Source organism: Equus przewalskii, chromosome 27, assembly GCF_037783145.1.
Source record: "Equus przewalskii isolate Varuska chromosome 27, EquPr2, whole genome shotgun sequence".
In the NCBI taxonomy this organism is placed as follows: domain Eukaryota; kingdom Metazoa; phylum Chordata; class Mammalia; order Perissodactyla; family Equidae; genus Equus; species Equus przewalskii.
In genome coordinates, this window is record NC_091857.1 from 937246 (window position 1) to 944424 (window position 7179).

Genomic DNA, 7179 nt, shown 5'->3' on the forward strand with positions numbered 1-7179 from the left:
AAACATAAGAAAATGTTTTAGAGATTTTAGCATCACACAAATTATTAGCAGTCATAATGTTTGCCCATCCAAAGCCATTTCTACATCCATCGCCATTATTTTTTTCACAACAGAGACCAGATTTTATTGATACACTGCACTGATTGCACCAGTAAGCAAACGCAGTCTAAGCCAATTGCAGACGGCCCGCGCCCCTGGACATTGATTGCTTCAGGTGAGAGCATGTGACGCAGACCTGGTGACCACAGAGTGAGGAGGTGTTTCTCGGAAGGCTTTCTCAATCTTAAAAAGGAACAGAAATTAGGGACGCTCCCAATTTTTGTGGCCTTGTGTGCTGCTGGGCAATGACGACTAGAATTTCTGCAGCGATCTTAGGACTTTGAAGGGAAACACAGTGAGGTGATAAATTAGCCAACCTGAAGCCACCCTTTCTCTAGAATCTTACAATATGAACTAATTAACCTTGCTATATGAAAGAATAAATCTTGCTTTCCTTTTTTTTTAAGATTGGCACCTGAGCTAACATCTGTTGCCAACCTATTTATTTTCCTTCATCTCCCCTATCTCCCGGGTACATGGTTGTATATTCTAGTTGTGAGTGCCTCTGGTTGTGGCATGTGGGATGCCGCCTCAGCATGGCCTGACACGCAGTGCCATGTCTGTGCCCAGGATCTGAACCAGCGAAACCCTGAGCCACCCGAGCAGAGTACGTGAACTTAACCACTCGGCCAAATGGTCGACCCCTAAATCTTATTTTTTAAGCTATATTTAGTTGAGTCTTTTGTTCCTTGTAGCAGAATGCAGCCTAACTGCTATAAGTAGCTTAACAGATAATCTTATTAGATACTGTAAGTGATCAGAAAATATTTTGGTATTATTCCTTTTGGATGTCTAATAAATTATTGCCGTTTTAGGAATTTGTATGTGCCATTCTTTCATTAGTTGACAAAAGTTATTAATCCTTGAAGAAGTAAAATAAATCGTTAGCATGAAACGAATTAACTTGAAAAAAGTTAACAATAGACAGAAGAAATGTCAAATGAACAAGACTATTTCTTCCAAACTAAAAAGGAATTTACATCAGTTGTTTATTATAGAATGCTGTGAGTCATTATAGGATTTACGTAATAAAAGATGCATGTTTTTCCCTATTTTGGTTAAAATTGTAGCATACGTTTCCATACAGAATGCTAAAAATTTCTGATTGAACAAAGCATTTACCATGATCACCAAATACTTTTTAACCAATAGAAAAAAATCAAGGAGAACATAAAAGCAAGATGATCTTGATCTTCTCTTTGCTTTTTTTTCCTTCCAAATGCAAACTTCAGTTCATTTGTCCTATTGAAATGTGTAGGTTTTTAGGGGGAAGATCAGCAAAGCAGCTCAGATTTATTAATATAGCACATTTTGGCAGGTTGCTGCGCATAACATGATTTATGATCAGAATGAGAATAGACATAAAAAGCAGAGATGAAATCATGCTATCCTGAAGGAAATGACTGTTCTGTTAATCTTTTAATTATGTTTGAATAAATTGAGCTGACTTTTGCTTTTTTAGAGTTTGTTTTACCACTTTGATATGTTTTACCCATTCAGAATAGCAAAGAAAAAAAGTTTAAAATTTTTAGTATATTATCATCAAGGCCGCATGGTATAGAGATGGAGCAAACACATTATTTGGGGAAATTAAACAATGTATGTATATTTCTTCCTTGGTCATAAGAAAAGAGGTTTTGATTTTCCTGTCCTTGTGTTTTTTTCCACATAAAAACAGGTGCTTTTAGACAAATTAATTAACTTCTCTGAAAGTCATCTTTTTTCTCTTCTGTCAAATTGGGTATTATCATCTACCTCACATAATCATTGTAAAACTCATCTTAGATAACACACACAAAAGCATTTATATACTACTTGGCTTAATCTAGGCTAAGAAAAATTTTGGAGTTACCAATCTACTTTTCAATGAAAATGTTAAATTTGCAAATTAATAAACATTATTTAAAAATATTGCTTTGGAAGAGTGATGTCAGCAAGATGCCAAATAAGACATTCTTCACATGTATTCTCAACACCAGCCATTTGGCATCGACCACAGACAAAGGGGCCTTTGTGGGAGCTTGGGGATGCAGCACTAAGTGCCAAGGGACCTGGAGAGAGTCTTGCCCACCGTGTGTCAGGTAATAGGCATACAGACCTTAGTCCTGGCTGTGGCTGCAGTGACCTGTGAAGCAGCTCCAGCCCCTCTCAGCCACAGTCTGGGGTCCCCTGGAGAACACTGTCTCAGACAATCACCACAGATGAGAGAGCCTTTGTGGAGGTTTAGGGGTCCGAGAGAGAAGTTTCAGTCATAAGAGACTACTATGAACAGTTACATGTGAACAAACTGGGTAGCTGAGAAGACATGGATAAATTCCTAGAAACATACAACTTATCAAGACTGAATCATGAAAAAATAGAAAATCTGAAAGGACCAATAATAAGTAGGGAGATTGAATCCATGATCAAAAATCTGCCAACAAAGAAAAACCCAGGATCAAATGGTTTGCCTGCTGACTTCTACCAAACATTTACGAAGAATTAATGCCAACCTTTCTCAGACTCTTCCAAAAAGCTGAAGAGAAAGGAAGACTCCCAAACTCATTTATGAGGCCAGCTTTAAGCAGATACCAAATCCAGAAAAGGACAATACAAGAAAAGAAAACTACAGGCCAATATCCCTGATGAATATAGATACAAAAATCCTCAACAAAATACTAGGAAGCCAAGTTCAACAGCATATAAAAAAAATCATACAGCATGATCAAGTGGGATTGATCCCTGAAACACACGGATGGTTTAATATACACAAAAAGTAAAGATCATATACTACATTAATAGAATAAAAGATAAAAATCACAGAATAATCTCAATGATTAGAGAGAAAGCATTTGACAAAATACAACATCCTTTCATGATAAAAACTCTCAACAAATTGGGTATAGAAGGAATAAACCTCAACGTAATAAAGGTCATAAAGACAAGCCCACGGCTAAGATCATACTTAATAATGAAAGGTAGAAATCTTTCCATCTAAAAGCAGGAATGTAACAAGATTCCCCTCTTTCACTGCTTCTATTTAACATAGTACTGGAAGTCCTAACCAGAGCAATCAGGCAAGAAAAAGAAACAAAATCATCCAAACAGTTAAGGAAGAAGTAAAACTGTCTTTGTTTGTGGATGATGTGACCTTATATACAGAAAATGCTAAAGCCATCACCAAAAACCTATTAAAACTAGTTAACAAATTTAGTGAAGCTGCAGGATACAAAATCAACATACAGAAATCAGTTGCTTTTTTATACACTAACAATGAAATATCTGAAAGGGAAATAAAGCAAATAATCTCACAGTAGCATCAAAAACAATAAAATACTTGGGAATATATTTAAACAAAGAGATGAAAGATCTGTAAGCTGAACAGTATAAGAGTTGAATGGAAGAATTGTAGAGGACACAAACCAATGGAAAGATATTCTGTATTTATGGATTAGAAGAATTAATATTGTTAAAATATCCATACTATTCAAACACATATATAGATTCAATGCAATCCCTATCAAAATTCCAAAGGCAATTTTTACAGATATAGAATAAACAACCCTAAAATTTGTATGGAAACCCAAAAGACTCAAAATAGCCAAAGCAATCCTGAGAAAGAAAAACAAAGGTGAAGGCATCATCCTTTCTGATGTCAAAGTATATTACAAGGCTATGGTAATTGAAACGGTATGGTACTGGCATAAAAATAGACTCACAGACCAATGGAACAGAGTTGAGACTCCAGAAATAAACCCTCAAAAATACTATCAACTAACATTTGTTAAGAGAATTGAGAAGACTCAATGAGGAAAGGACAGTCTCTTTAATAAATGGCATTGGGAAAACCAGACAATCACATGCAGAAGAATGAAATTGGACTTCTATCTTACACCACTCACAAAAATTAACTACAAATGGACTGACTTAAACATAAGACCTAAAATTGTAAAGTGCTCGGAAGAAAACACAGGAAAAAAACTCGTTGACATTTGTCTTGGTAATGATGTTTTTCAGGTATGACAGCAAATGCACAAGAAACAAAAGTAAAAATCAATAAGAGGGACTAAAGAGATTCTGCACAGCAAAAGAAACATTAACAAAATGAAAAGGCAACCTATGGAATGGGAGAAAATAACCATAAACCAACTGGTAAGGAGTTAATATCCAAAATACATAAGTAACTTGTACAATTTGATAGCAAAAATAATCAAACAATCTGATTAAACAATGGGCAGAGGAAGTAAATAGACATTTCTCCAATGAATACATCTAAATGGCCAACAGGTACAGGAAAAGATGCTCAACATCACTAATCATCAAGGAAATGCAAATTAAAACCAGAGCGAGATATCACCTCACACCTGTCAAAATGGCTATTACAGAAAAGACAAAAGAAGGGTTGTCCCCGGTGCCTAATGGTTAAAGTTCCTTGTGCTCCACTTCAGCAACCTATACCACTTGTCTGCCATGCTGTGGCAGTGACCCACATACAAAATAGAGGAAGATTGTTACAGATATCAGCTCAGGGTTAATCTTCCTCAAGCAGAAAAAAAAAAACAAAAAAGAAGAAGATGGGCAGCAGGTGTTAGCTCAGGGTGAATCTTCCTCAGCCAAAAAAAAAAAAAAAAAAAGACAAAAGATGACAAGTGTTGGGGAGGATGTGGAGAAAAGGAAGCCCAAGTACATTGTTGGTGGAAATGTAAATTGGACCAGCTGCTATGAAAAAGTAAGAAGCTTTCTCTAAAAATTAAAAACCGAACTACCATATGATCCAGCAATCCACTTCTGGGTATATATCCAAAGGAAATGAAATCAGGTTTTCCAAGAGCTATCTTCACACCCACATTCATTGCAACATTGTTCACAATAGTGAAGATGTGGAAACAACCTAAGTGTCCATTTACAGATAAATGGATAAAGAAGATGTGTTATACATGTATATAAACATATATATATATACACACACACACAATGGAATATTATTCTACCATGAGAAAGAAGGAAATCTGCCATTTGTAACAACATGGATGGATCTTCAGGGCATTATGCTAAGTGAATGAAATTTGACAGAAAAAGACAAATAGTACATGATATTGCTCATAAATGGAACCTAAAATGACTAACTCATAGAAACAGAGAGTAGAATGGTGATTGTCAGGGGCTGGGGAGTGGGAGAAATGGCAAGATGTTGGTCAAATGGTACTAACTTCCAGTTATAAGATGAATAAGTTCTGGAGATCTAATGTACAACATGGTGACTATAGTTAACGATACTGTGTTATATACGGTATTAAATATATTATATATTATTTGTATTATTATATACTTGAAAGTTATTAAGAGAGTAGATCTTAAGGATTAACACTACAAAAAAATAAATGGTAATTATGCTAAATGATTGAAGTATTAACTAACCCTACTGTGGTAATCATTCTGCAATATATAAGTGTATCAAATCATCACATTTTACAAAGTAAACATAAATAGTGTTATATGTCAATTATATCTCAATAAAGCTGGAAAAATTAAAATGTTATATTGTCTTGAGTAAATATTTGAATACATGGGAAGTTAGATTTACACTTAAATTTTTTAAAGAAAACCTACTAATTTTAGAGAATTGATTATGTGGGCCATCAGGCAGCTGTGGCTGCTTGGAGCCCATAAGAAATATACATTAAAAGGTTGACTTGGTAAGAAGAAGCTTTCCATGAGTAAAGTGTTATCATGCATATGAATCAAATATTAAAAATGGAAAATGATACATATTAAGTAACATAAGTAATATAAAGATTATATAAATAGATGACTGTCATATTTAAATTTTGGGGACAAAGTTCCAAGTTCTGTAACTCAGAATATAACGTATTGTGTTCTTTATAAAAATAATAATTAACATTTTTAAATTCCTGTTGATTTAAAAAATTCAGGGAAATTAAAACATTAATTTATGGATATTATGATTAATGAAAAATGAAAGAATGCCACTAGAACAGACATCCATCTAAAATCAGCTAAATTACAATAGAAATATAATTTCATTAGGCAAAGGCAGTCAAATGAGCTCAGAAAGTGTGAATATTATCTATTTACTTACTTGAAAAATATTTAGCAATTGCTTTCTAGTTGTCAGATATAATAATGCCAATTTCCATGACAAATTTCAGAATTAAATAAAGCAAAACCTCTACTCTCAGGAATGTACTGTCCAATAAATGTGAAAGCTATACAGAAGGAATTGAATTGAAGAAAATTACACTTCAAATAATGTCAATTGATAGAATGAGTGCAAATACCGGCTAGAGAGCACACTTGGAGCTGAAAGCCTAGCAGGAAATGAGGAAGTAAGCGAGAGGCGCTATCAGGATAAACTAGCATTCAAATGGCATTGATGACAATATTACAACTTTCTACTACAGACGACTATGATGGATTTTCATGAGAAATAGGAGGAAGAAGAAACAAGGAGGGCAGCATTAGACATGTCATTTCCAAATTCAGTAAATAAAGTAGAAATGAAAATCACTTCTGGAAATAATAATCATTTCAACTTCACTTTTGTTTATATTATCTCAAAAGATAACTTAATATTACCCAATATTTCTAAAGTAATTTATGTTTCTTCTGAGTATAATTTAAAATATTATGAAATAAAAAATATTTGTGTAGTTTTTTTGATTTGATTTGTTACATATGAGAAGATTGCATGGGATTTGGTTTTTGATGACCATTATGGAGAAAGAAAATGGCAAAAGTGTTGTTTAAATTGAGAAAAATAGTGGACAAGTAGTGCACAGAGAGAGTTTTTCTCTTCCTTGATTTTAAGTAAAGGAAATTAATTATAAGGGTATTTGTCTGTTACTTTTTTTTAAGCAAAAAGGAAAACATTGACAGATAAAATGTTCTTCTACTTCCTTATTTTGCAGAAGAAGCATTTTCCTTAATGACTCAATTTTCACTTGGTAACAACTATTTGAATTGGAGGCACAATAGCACGCAGAAAAAAAAAATGATAATGTTAACATCCCAGCTTGATGGAAAAAGACTATAGAAGGCATCTGACCCAGGGCGGAATGAGTGAAGAAGATGGTAAAAGAC